Below are 12,420 nucleotides of genomic sequence, written 5' to 3'. Positions count from 1 at the left end.
AGTGCGAGTTCAAATCTCACCAGGCTCAAGCCTTCCATCCTTCCGAGGTAGATAAATTGAGGACCCGGATTGTGGGGGCAATAAGATGACTTTGTAGAAACACCGCTTATGGGGAGCCCAAAAGCCCTAATAAGCAGGTATATACAAAAGAATGAAGGCTATTGCTATAAGTGCATTGTAAGACGCCCTGAGTCTTTGGAGAAGGGTGGTATATAAATTGAACAAACAAACAAACAAAGATGAGAAGTGATTTTTTAAATGGTTAGTATGCTAGTTCAAATAATACCCTAACTCTATCCCATGGATGTATCTTATTAACAGAGTACAACTGAAACAGTCATATCTATATGGCAAGCATATGCTGCTATGTTTCATTTTGTATTATGCTGCAGTTATTAAAAGTTCACTGGCATCATGGTTTGCCACCAAGAAAGAACAGAAGTTTCCTTCCAGTTTCAGTTAAAACTTACTTTCCAATTCACCTGATACTTTGGAACAGTACTTTTATAAACTTGATGAAATAAAGGCTTGATAAATTCAGTCAGTCCCTTCCCTCAATTTTTTTCTCTACGCATGCCGTTCTGCTAGGTGCAAAATGCCTGAATTTTTCCTAACAAGTTGAGAAGATTTGAAAGAGGTTGTTTCTCTGTTGAAACTTCAGTACAGCAGAATGATATGGGCTTTGATAGACAAGACCATCTAATCAAATATTCAAGTATTAAATCAGTGCATTATGGACAGATGTGTGCATGTGCCAGTTGTTGCCATGCTTTCATTTTTTTCCCCTTGTAATGTTTAATTTATCATGCTGGAGCTTTTTAAACAAGAATATCTGTAAACAAGTTTAAGTACAACCTCTCTCATTTTACATCTGTATGCTTTGTTCTTTCTCAATGCCTTAATTGTAGATATCTTCATAAGAAATATATCTGTAGCACTAACAAAATGATAAAGCTGAAAATCTGATAGGCTGTATAGTGTTTATAATTTACATAAATAAGCATTCTCTACTTGCTTAAGTGTGAACACAGGATTGAAACACAATCAGTGGCAATGCACATATTTCTTTATAGGTCAAAGCCAATTAAATAAACTACAGCTAAATATTTAACAACTCTGCTTAGTAATTAGTGGCAAATAATGGGAGCTTAAATTGATAATCACACACGTGTTTTTAAAACTAAGCCAACTATAATGTCACATCCATTTAACAAGCATTGTATTTCTGTATGTAGTATCACAAGGTATATTTAAGGAATTTGCCCGTACAATGTAGGTACAATGTAGTCTTTGATATCCAAGGCATATTTAGTTATTTTGCTGTGGGGTAGAGGAATGAAGTGTGGGAATATCAGAACCTGCATAATTTGAGATTTCAGAAGATCACTTAGATTGTAATCCTTTAGCCATTGACTTGGCAAGTAAAGACTGGGTGATAATTAAAATGGAGATAAATAACTAATCTGTAACATTATGATTAAAAACAACACTTCCTTTAAAACTATCTGGTTCAAAATACGTCAGACATATATATTTATGTAATGCAAGGGAATCACTTCTGTAACATAAAATATATGTCTCACGCTATTCCACTTTTTTTTTAAATTTGATTTATATGCCACCCTTCTCCGGAGACTCAGGGCGGCTTACAATGCGTTAAGCAATAGTCTTCATACTTTTGTATATTTATACAAAGTCAGCTTATTGCCTCCACAAACTGGGTCCTCAATTTACCTACCTTAGAAAGGATGGAAGGCTGAGTCAACCTTGAGCCTGGGGAGATTCGAACTTGTAGTAATTGCAGGCAGCTGAATGTTAATAACAGGCTATTAGTCTGCTGCGCCACCAGGCTCTTAAGGAAGAATGGTATGTATATGGTGGATTTACTTGTTTTGCTGAACATGCTACTGTTGGGATAACGCAACAGAATAAGCTGCTGAGTCACTCTATTTGAACTGTGTGAAAATAAAAATACCTCAAAAAAGGGGTCTGGATTAAATATTTTACAAACTTCTTTCCATGACAAAGGCCATCGTTTCTATGCATACTTAATCACTCTTGAATGACAAGATGAGATAAGATGAAAACTATTAATGAAGAAAGTAGATGTACTAATTACTAGTTATTATTCTGCAAAATACATGATCTGCAAATAAAAGAAAATATATGGTTATTGAACCATATTATTGCAGAAAGATATGAAATTCTGTCCTTTATTTTCACACCAGTAAAGAATATGATTAATAATTCGAACCTAGGTCTATGTCTGTTTGCTGATGGTCTATATTAATTCTTCTATATAGCTGAAACCTGTTTTAAAAAACCTTTGATTTGATAAAACATTATATTCATAATATAATGAAAGCATCTTATTTCCATGATATCAGATAGCATGATTAAAAATAGTCTCTTATTATTACTATTAGCACATATTCTCTAGTGCAGGGGTTCCCAACCCCCGGTCTATGGACCGGCACCGGTCTGCGGCATGTCAGAAACTGGTCTGCACAAACAAGCAAAGTCCCATCCACAGGATGCAGGCAACATACGAAACCACACCACCTCCAGTCCACGGAAAAAACCTTTCTCCATGGAACCGATCCCTGATGCCCAAAAGATTGGAATATGTTTCCCCAGAGGTACTTATGGCATCCTTCCTTCTTATATTCTACAGAGAAGTCAAAATACTTTTATTCCATTGTGTTTTCAGCCTTGATTGATTGTGAGCATTCCAACTTCATAGGTATATGTTTTAATCTATTGTTTTTGGGGTTTTTTAAATATATACTTTCCTGCCACCAAGTGCCATTTTGGAGTAGTCTACAAATGAAGGAAAACCCTGAAGGGCTTCATAATGCCTGGCGTATTAGGCACAATGCTGCATATATTCTCTATAGCATTGTTTCTAGAGTTCCTGGAGGTTCCTTCTCTTTATTTTCTTCTCTATGTTTTTGATATTTATGAGCTCTCTGCAGTCACCATTCTCCCAACCATGCCCTTCCTATGACATCGCCTGTAATTCTCAGTGCAAACTAATGGCTCAGTTGAATTGCCTCTTTCACCTTATTCAGACTTTAGACTATTTGTGCTACAACCTGACTATGTATCCACATCCAGGGGGAATCATTGCCTATTGCCTAGCTTTTCTTTTCTTCCCATTAATCTGACAGGATTTCTGATATTTCTGCATGTTTCAGGAGCAAGAGAGCTAAGGAGGTACAGAAATGAGGGAGCTACTACAGATAAGGTGCTTTCTTGATTTTTTTTTAAAACACACAGACTGATCTTTGAATGGGACGATTACAAATAATTAGATGGATTGCAAGAAAGCCTCCCTTCAGACACCCCAAACAGATAGATTTCCTTAACAACATATTGACCTGCAATTGGAAAATTACTGACTCACGTGATTATCTTTGGGTTCAAAGGTATTTATATTAGGCATTGTAAATAGTTCATTTATTAATTAATATAAATTAGTGAAAAACTTATGATCAAGATATCAAGATGGCCCCTTTTAAGACCTGTTTTCTCATTCTTCTCAAATATAAATGCAGAGAGGAAAAAATAGCAGATATCTGCTGTGATATTTTTCATTCAGTAACATTTTATGTCTTTATTGCAATTTTGATGGTAAATCTGTAGCATTGTCATTCTTGAATATTTTGCATTAGGTGTAATCACTTACACTTGTGCAAAGGAGAAGTAAGTGTTACCAGAGCAATATGCTGGAATTTTATAGTAATTACAGAATATTCAATCGTGGCTGGTAATGGTAAACATAGGAACAGTTTGTTCCTGAATTTGTGGTAAAAGCTATTGTTACATTTCCCTCCTCAAGCAATTGTAAGTATCTTTTATTTTCTTGAGGTATTTAACCTTCTAAAAGGAATTGATACATCTGGTGAGTAAGAGTCCATGATCTCTATGGCCCTCTGCCATAACATTGGAATTCACAGTATGTAGAGACTTTATCCGTTCAATGCACTGAAGCATTATAGTGTTATCCATTTTATAGAACAGAAAGGAAAGAAATTCTCTTACATAACTGACTGTTCACCTGACATTAAATGATCTGGCACTTCAGAAGTTAATTTATGCTGTCCAGAAAGAGATGGACTTTTCTCGGTTTTGAAATATAGCACTTTTAATCATGGGCTATAGGTACGATATACTTGTCAATTCCTCAGCACACCAACAAAAAAGGTAGACTTTTTTTTTTTGAAAGACTAGGCTCTTCAAATAATGAAAACTGCAAAATGAGGAAAACTGTAAAACGAAGAAAAGAGGAATAGTAGAAACAAAATAAAAAACACCTTGTGCTCAGGAAACTATTGCATGAATAAAAAGAAAAATAAGGTAGGTCCAATTGTATTTTATAATATTTAATCAAAGGCTGCATATGGATAACACCCGACTATGATTTATGAATAGCCTACAAACCTTATCAATTGTTGCTGCAGTGGCAATTTTAAGGATTGCATGTCCCTGCTAAAAATAATCCCTGAAAAACTCTTTATAATCCTGCAAAACTCTAGTAGCATCAGGTAAACGATTTAAGGAGGAAATATAACTGACTGACCAATGCCCTAATAATGGCAAGTTGCCTGTATGGTTCCACCCCAGGCGCCTGATGGATCCTGATAGGTTCCAGATGGAGCTTGGGCCATTTCCTGAGACTCTGGCTCATGACTCGGCTGAAGACCTGGTGGCCGTCTGGGATAGTGCAGCTGCCAGGGCTTTGGACCGCGTCGTGCCTTTGCGGCCTCTGACCCGGCACCGAACTCACCTAGCTCCTTGGTTCTCCGAGGAGCTGAGGGAGTTGAAGTGCTGGAAAAGACACCTGGAGAGTAGTTGGAGGACCAGCCGCTCCGAATCCGACCGAATACTGGTGAGGTCTCATATTAAGACCTACCTAGTGGCGATAAAAGCGGCGAAATCTAGCTATTTTGCCGCTCTTATCGCATCATCAGATAATCGCCCAGCCCCCCTGTTAGGGTGATCCGCTCCCTCCTCCCTCTGGAAGCATGGGAGGATCCCTTGCAGGGTCGAGCTGAGGATTTTGTGCAGTATCTGTATGACAAGATCGCTCAGATTCGGGAAGGCCTGGCCTCTGACTGGGTAAGTCCAGGCGGGATGACTAAGGCAGGTCTTGAGAGTGTTATCTGGGAGGAGTTCGATCCTGTGGCTCCCGAGGACGTGGACAGGATCCTGGGACGGCTGAACGCGACCACATGTTTATTGGACCCATGTCCCTCCTGGTTGGTACTGGCTTCCCGGGAGGTTACACGAGGCTGGCTCCAGAGGATTGTTAACGCTTCTTTGAGTGAGGGTGTCCTGCCGGCTGCTTTGAAAGAAGCGGTGGTGAGGCCCCTCCTCAAGAAGCCCTCTCTGGATCTGGCTGTATTGGCCAACTATCGTCCAGTCTCCAACCTTCGCTTTGTTGCAAAGGTTGTTGAGAGTGTGGTGGCGCGGCAGCTTCCCCGGTACCTGGATGAAGCTGTCTATCTAGACCCGCTCCAGTCCGGCTTCAGACCTGGGCACAGCACGGAAACAGCATTGGTCGCGTTGGTGGATGATCTCTGCAGGGCTCGGGATAAGGGTTGCTCCTCTATCCTGGTCCTGTTAGATCTCTCAGCGGCTTTTGATACCATCGACCATGGTATCATGTTGTGCCGGGTGAAGGGGCTGGGGGTGGGGGGCAGCGTTCTGTGGTGGTTCTCCTCCTACCTCTCTGACGGTCACAATCTGTGTTGACAGGGGGGCAGCGGTCGACCCCGAGGCGCCTTGCGTGTGGGGTGCCACAAGGGTTGGTCCTCTCGCCCCTTCTGTTCAACATTTATGTAAAGCCGCTGGGTGAGATCATCCGTGGCTTTGGGGTGGAGTTCCATCAGTACGCTGACGATACTCAGCTGTACATCTCCACCTCAGGCCACCCCAACGATGCCCTTGAAGTGATGTCCCAGTGCCTGGAAGCCGTGCGGGCCTGGATGGGGAGAAACAGGCTCCGACTCAACCCTTCCAAGACCGAGTGGCTGTGGCCTCCGGCGTCCCGATATAGCCAGCTGGTGCCATCGCTGGCTATTGGAGGCGAATCACTGGCCCCCACGGAGAAGGCTCGCAACTTAGGCGTCCTCCTGGATGCACGGCTGTCTTTAGAAGAGCATATGACGACCGTGGCAAGGGGGGGTTTTATCAGGTTCGCCTGATACGCCAGTTGCGCCCCTTTCTGGATTGGGACTCCCTACGCACGGTCACTCAAGCACTCGTCAATTCCCGCCTGGACTACTGCAATGCTCTCTACATGGGGCTCCCCTTGGGGTGCACCCAGAAGCTACAGTTAGTCCAGAATGTGGCCGTGAGGGGGATTATGGGAGCGATGGGGCGCTCACATATGACACCTCTCCTGCGCGAGCTGCACTGGCTTCCTGTGGTGTTCCGGGTGCGCTTCAAGGTGTTGGTGACCACCTTTAAAGCGCTCCATGGCTTAGGGCCGGGGTATCTGCGAGACCGCCTTCTGCCACCAATAGCCTCCCACCGACCGGTTCGCTCGCACAGAGAGGGCCTCCTCAGGGTGCTGTCGGCCAGACAGTGTCGACTGGCGACCCCCAGGGGGAGAGCCTTCTCTGTGGCAGCACCCGCCCTCTGGAATGACTTACCCCCTGAGATACGCACGATATCAGACCTCCGGACTTTTCGTCGGGCCCTGAAAACACACCTATTCCATCTAGCCGGGCTGGCTTGATCCCATCCTCTCAGTTTTAATTGAATTCGGTTTTAATTGGGTTGTTTTTAATATTCTTGGGCTGAAATTATTTAATTGTTTTTTTAATTGTTTTTAAATTTTATATGCAATATTTTATCTTGGCTGTACACCACCCTGAGTCCCGCAGGAAAAGGGCAGTATAGAAATAAAATAAAATAAATAAATAAAAATAAATAAATTAGCTGTTTGTCTCTATTTATATGCATTTAAAATCATGGTGGTGAGGAAGGACCACCTGCAGTTCACTGAAGAAACTTTCTAAAGTAAAATATTTTCTTGATCCCAGAATGAAAACAATATGTTGTCTATCAGATAGTGATTCATGATGCTGCAGCACATTTACACTTTTGAAAAAATAAGCTATAAACAAGCAAACACAGTAATGCTGTTAAGCGTAAAGGTGCAGGCAATGGGAAGTCTGCTTTTTAATCAGATCTCAAAGGAATCTGTCATATTGAAGTGGCACTTATTCTAATTTAAAGATCTTATGATTACTTTTATCTCTGAGAAGTGTATAAACTAACAACTTTGTTAAAAAGACTAGACTCTCAAAATGTATGTGCAACAAAAAAACAGGTTTGAGCTTAAAGTGGTGGGGGGAGTCATTTTCCTTTCAACATACTTTTTCTAACAATGAAAGGAAACATGTGTTTGGGGTTGTGATGAAGTCCCTGAAGTTCAATAATATTTCTACCTTAGATCTTCACAATCAGCAAGATCTGTACAGTCATATTATCATGTTTAAGCCCTATTGTCATTGTAATATCGGTTCAGCTTCTTGAAAAAACCTTATGTAGCTCCATTTTCAGGTTATGTTTGCCATAAATAAACATTAATGTGGTTCCCTTTCTATTTTCAGTTTCTCTACGTACTTTATTATTCTGTCTTTCACAACATTGGTATGTATACATGAAAAATAGTGAATAAGACCAATTTTATTTGAAATGTCTAACCTTTTTAAGACCACCAATCGACTTCTCACTTTTCTCAGGGTTTCTACTACAAATGGCTTCTATTCCTCCCACTGTTTGAAGGAACATTTGAAGTAGAGGGCAGTGGCAGAAACCAAATTAAACATAAACTATTTCTTTAAATAGTGTCTGTAATCTGGAATGTTGTCTTTGGGATTTGAAAATCAGCAGGTCCATACCATTTCCCATCCTTTATGCTGGAAATGGTTCTATCTTCATTAACGATGAGTTAAATCTTTAACATACAATTTACTGCATGTAGTCTAGCCCTTAGTACATGGATTATTCATGCATGCAGCCAAAAATAATAGAGAGAAAAACTACATATAAGGGAATAAAGAAAAGGGGCACAGAATATACAGGATGATGTTGGTCAGGGAAGCAGCTATGAGGAATGAATAATCATCATACCATATGCCATAAAATTGCAAATGGTTATAGATGCCTAATAATTTATACTGATTGGGACTGATACCTGAAGTCATAAAGATTTTGAAAGTCTGAATCCCTAAATTAGACTTAAAATTAACCAGATTGTAAACAGTTTAGATATATGTAAAAATAGTCTTATGTTTAAAACAACCCCTATTAATTGGGTTCCATTCTGTTAGTTAAATGCTTCATGTAACTTCTATTGCCCCTGCCTGTTCGTAGGACAATATTCTTGAGATCTCACGTCAAAGCTCACTTCACCAAAGGGATGGTTAAAAAAAAAAGCCAGCCTCTGATAAAATATTGTATGAAGAGCAATTGTAGGGTTTCTATTGTTTCATTTAACTCAGTAATTTGTTTTTTGTTTGCTGATTATACAGATTTTTTTTTTTGCTGCTCATTTTGGGCTACTGTTTATTATTACTTAAACATCAGATCCCTTTGGTGAAAGAGACTTTACTAATTTTTAAAAAGAAGCCTGTTAACTTTCTATAAAGTTTTATTTAGAGGATGGAAGAACAATTGGAAGGCCCTTTATGAAATCTGCAACTCCATGTATATTAGTCATATCATATCCACCCCTGATTTATCCATATCATAGCCAAAGATGGGGGGCCACCCTCTGCCTCTCAGGTACCCCAGCGGAGTTGTTCTTCTGCAATTCCTCTGTATGGTGCTTCCTGTTGAAAAAAGATTTCTGCATGCATTATTCCATAATCTGTTCTACTTCTTCCACCTTCTCCTACTCGCTCTCTCTCTCCCCCCTCCAATTGCCCATACTGTGTTATAGATAGTTCAAGGGCTATGCAGAGCTTGTCTTCTCACTGCTGAGAGTAAAGGTGGGAGGGAAAGACAGACTTGTGTTTTTGGAAGTGTTCCTGTGAAGTGTGTGCATGTGCTTGAAGACAGCCCAATGAAACGAAGGAACGGAGATACTAAACAATGCTGCATAAAGTTGCCGACTGTTCGGCTACGAGCCAGAAAATGAATCCAATTTTTCATTCTGTCGTTATAAATATTTCAGTACAAATGGTACTGATTTTCTGCAACTGTGGTTAAGCAGAGGGCCTCTGAGTGAATATTAAAAAAAGTAAAATAAAACAAAGAAAAAGAGTGAAAAACAAGGGGAGATACAGGAAAAGAAATTAATGTTAGCCAACCAATTAATTTCTTCCTTTAAATGTACCAGACGTTGGGAGAAATGGCACTATAATGTAGCCCATGACTCAAAGAAGATAGGAAGAAGAAGGAAAAAAAAAACATTTACCCTGCTCTTCTTCTGACAGTTTCTCATAAAATATCTGCAGTCCATCTATCTTTTAGTACTCCAGGCTCCTCTGGAGAGCAGAAAATAGTAGTTTAAAGCTCACTTCTGTGCCAGACTGCAGGAGATTGCTTTCCACAGGACCCCTGCTGATGGAGGCCTAGGGGAAGAGGCCCAGGAGTTATTCAATCAGCCCAGGACTCTGGGGCGGCTGGGGGTCCTTTGAGGGCTGATTATAAAGCTGCCCTCCTGTTGCCTGCCTCAGAACAGAATGAAATGAGCAGCTGCGTGCTGAGCAGATCCTGCAAGAAGGAATTTCACCTGTCATGGAGTTTGTCAGAATTTCAGGATTTATCTCGGTGCAAAATTAATAAAATACCAGGTCAGATTTCAACCTGGCTACTCGGCCATGTCATCTCAAAGTGATATTTCACCTAAGAAAACCTGTGCACTGCTCAAGTCGCTCTCGCAGTATCTATTTGAGAGGTGTGGAACTTTAGCATGATGCTCCTCTCATTAGACAGGATGAGAGGATGAAAAAACAAAAACAAAAAACAGCCCAATCTAGTGTTTGCAGTGTGATATAAAGTTTCCTTGGAGCAGATGAAAAGCAAGGTCTGGGGTGGGCGTAAAACTTAAAAAGTCTCTTGGAAGTTTCATATTTTCTTAATCAGATTCGTGGAACAGCAAAGCCACAAACTGCAAGGCAGATAACTCTGCTCTTAAAACAAACAAACAAACAAACAAAGCCCCCAATGAGTGCTCCAGTGGCACAGAACACAGCCTGAGATTTTTTAAAAGATCCATCAAAGAAAAACAGTTAAGAATAGTAGAGTGTAGCTTATCGGGTAAAATCACCTGCACTCTCCAATGGTGCTGATACTTTTTCCAAAATGGTATTATATTATGCACAGGTCTCCTATGATAATATGCTAGGTAGCTGGGAAACAATCAATATTCTGCAGTTTAAGTGCTAGCAAAATGCACTGCTCCCAAATAGAAAACCTTCTTTAAGGTAAGCTATTTTGATCCACTGCAACAAATGAAAAACCAAAACAAATAGCTAGAGATCATTTTGATAGTAACCATGAAAAATAAAAATAGTCAAGAGAACACATTCACAAACATACACACAGTGAAAGTCATTTCTGCCACAGTTCACAGCACAGTGAACCTCTTCTGACATCACATCTGTTAAAATTATTCACAGGCATCTGAGGTCTAGATTTGATTTATGTTTTAAAGATGTGTTATCAACAAACGACAACAACCCACACTGTGAAATCCATAAATAAATCTTGTTCTATTGATGCAAGGTATATATCTATTTCCATCTTATTGTAGTCATACAACCAGGAACAGCAGCAAGGGGTCATAGTAATAAGAATGCCATCACAAATCTCTGTGGTCCAATTCTACCCGCCTATGCTTCAATCAAGGCAGTTGTCACATCTCAGGTCTCTTCAGGCAGCCCTTTCACCCTATAAAAATCTTCATATGGGGTCTAGTCTAGATACAACTCTGTTTACTTATAATCTTTGTACATGTGACTCCCCTGCCTTGGGAAACATGGAGGCAATTAATTCTCTGCCTCTGAGTGGTTTGCTTCAGTTGCAGGAGCAAATAAACACAGGGAAAGCAGAGATACTTGCCTGTGCAAATTAGGCAATGGGTGGGTAAATATGCTTCCATTTGCTGCACTTCAGGCAAATGCTGGCTAAATGCTTATATAATGCACGCGTGTGCGCACAAACACATATAGTCAGCATACTAGTAAAAGATATATATATATATATCTCCATTTACTGCTGTATCTTTGGCATAAAAACCTCCAAACAAAGCCAATTAGACTTCCTAAGTCAGAGAATCAGTTTGAAAGAGGCATAAAAGCTCATTGATACAATTGGCCCGTTATAAATCTTTCTTCCAGCCCTTTTCCATTTACACAAGAATTTAACATTGATACAGATCATCAAGCCACTTCTGCCAAGTAGAAGTAGTTTGACAGTTTTAACACCAAGAGATCTCACCGTAAAGAGAATCGGCAACAGCATGCAAGTGAAGGCACAGATGGTGGGAGGGAAGGCAGGGTGCTCTCAGCAGGCTACAGTAGAGATGCATTAACTCCACAGAGGGATAAGGACTTCCCACCAGTATAGTCATGAATTATAACTGAGCATGGGAGTGAGTTCTTATTGTCTCTGCCACAGCAAATATACAGTCCCATTTTCCTGCACCATCACCTTTCACCTTGACAAACTCAAAACAAAGCAAAATGTACTCTTAATATCTAATGGTACAGCATTTCAGTGTATGGTACAATGTATACCTATAGAGAAGGGGAAAAGAAACAAAAGACAGAGACCTTCTCTATGACATAAATGCACTTATTGCCCATCTGATGATCTGTCATTGAAAAGAAAATTAGTTGCCAGTAAAAGAGATTAAGTTCCTTCTAAGCAGTAAGCTGAAATCTTAGGTGAAAATAATAAACAAATTATTATATAACTCTACCTATATTGCTGGTCTCTGCCCACAGATTATGCTGGGGATCTATTTTGCCTAATGCCTTAGAGCAGGATGGGCAGTGGCTTTCCTTATATTGCTGAATTATATTGCAAGGGAATGATGGAACTTGTAGTTCAGAAATATTTAGGACTGAGAGAAAATGACTGACTAAAGTCATCAACCTATCTTCCACTTCTGGTTATGACAAGAACTCACGTTTCTCTCTTTTAGGCTCTCAGTATGTATAAATAGGCATTGGTTAATATATAAACCTTGCTGAAGCATTCGTTTCCCATAGCACGAAGACAGGTAATAATTCTATTAAGAAAAAAATAGAATAGAATAGAATTCTTTATTGGCCAAGTGTGATTGGACACACAAGGAATTTGTCTTTGGTACATATGGTCTCAGTGTACATAAAATTATCCAAATTAAAATTGTAATCCATGCACAATGAATTAAGTCTGCAACCTTCTATA

The 12,420-nt window shown here is 40.1% G+C and overlaps 1 protein-coding gene across 4 annotated transcripts in view; it reads right to left on the bottom strand.

The window, feature by feature from the left end:
- ZNF521 (zinc finger protein 521) overlaps positions 1 to 12,420 on the bottom strand; it is a 321,848-nt gene that overhangs the window by 14,971 nt on the left and 294,457 nt on the right. The gene's annotated exons all lie outside the window — the stretch shown is intronic.

The sequence above is a fragment of the Pituophis catenifer genome, unplaced genomic scaffold (genome assembly GCF_029215685.1).
Source record: "Pituophis catenifer annectens isolate HBS135680 unplaced genomic scaffold, rPitCat1.0.hap2 SCAF_3, whole genome shotgun sequence".
Lineage (NCBI taxonomy): Eukaryota > Metazoa > Chordata > Lepidosauria > Squamata > Colubridae > Pituophis > Pituophis catenifer.
The sequence above is the reverse complement of the archived record's forward strand: the minus strand, read 5'-3'. Positions and strand labels throughout refer to the sequence as shown.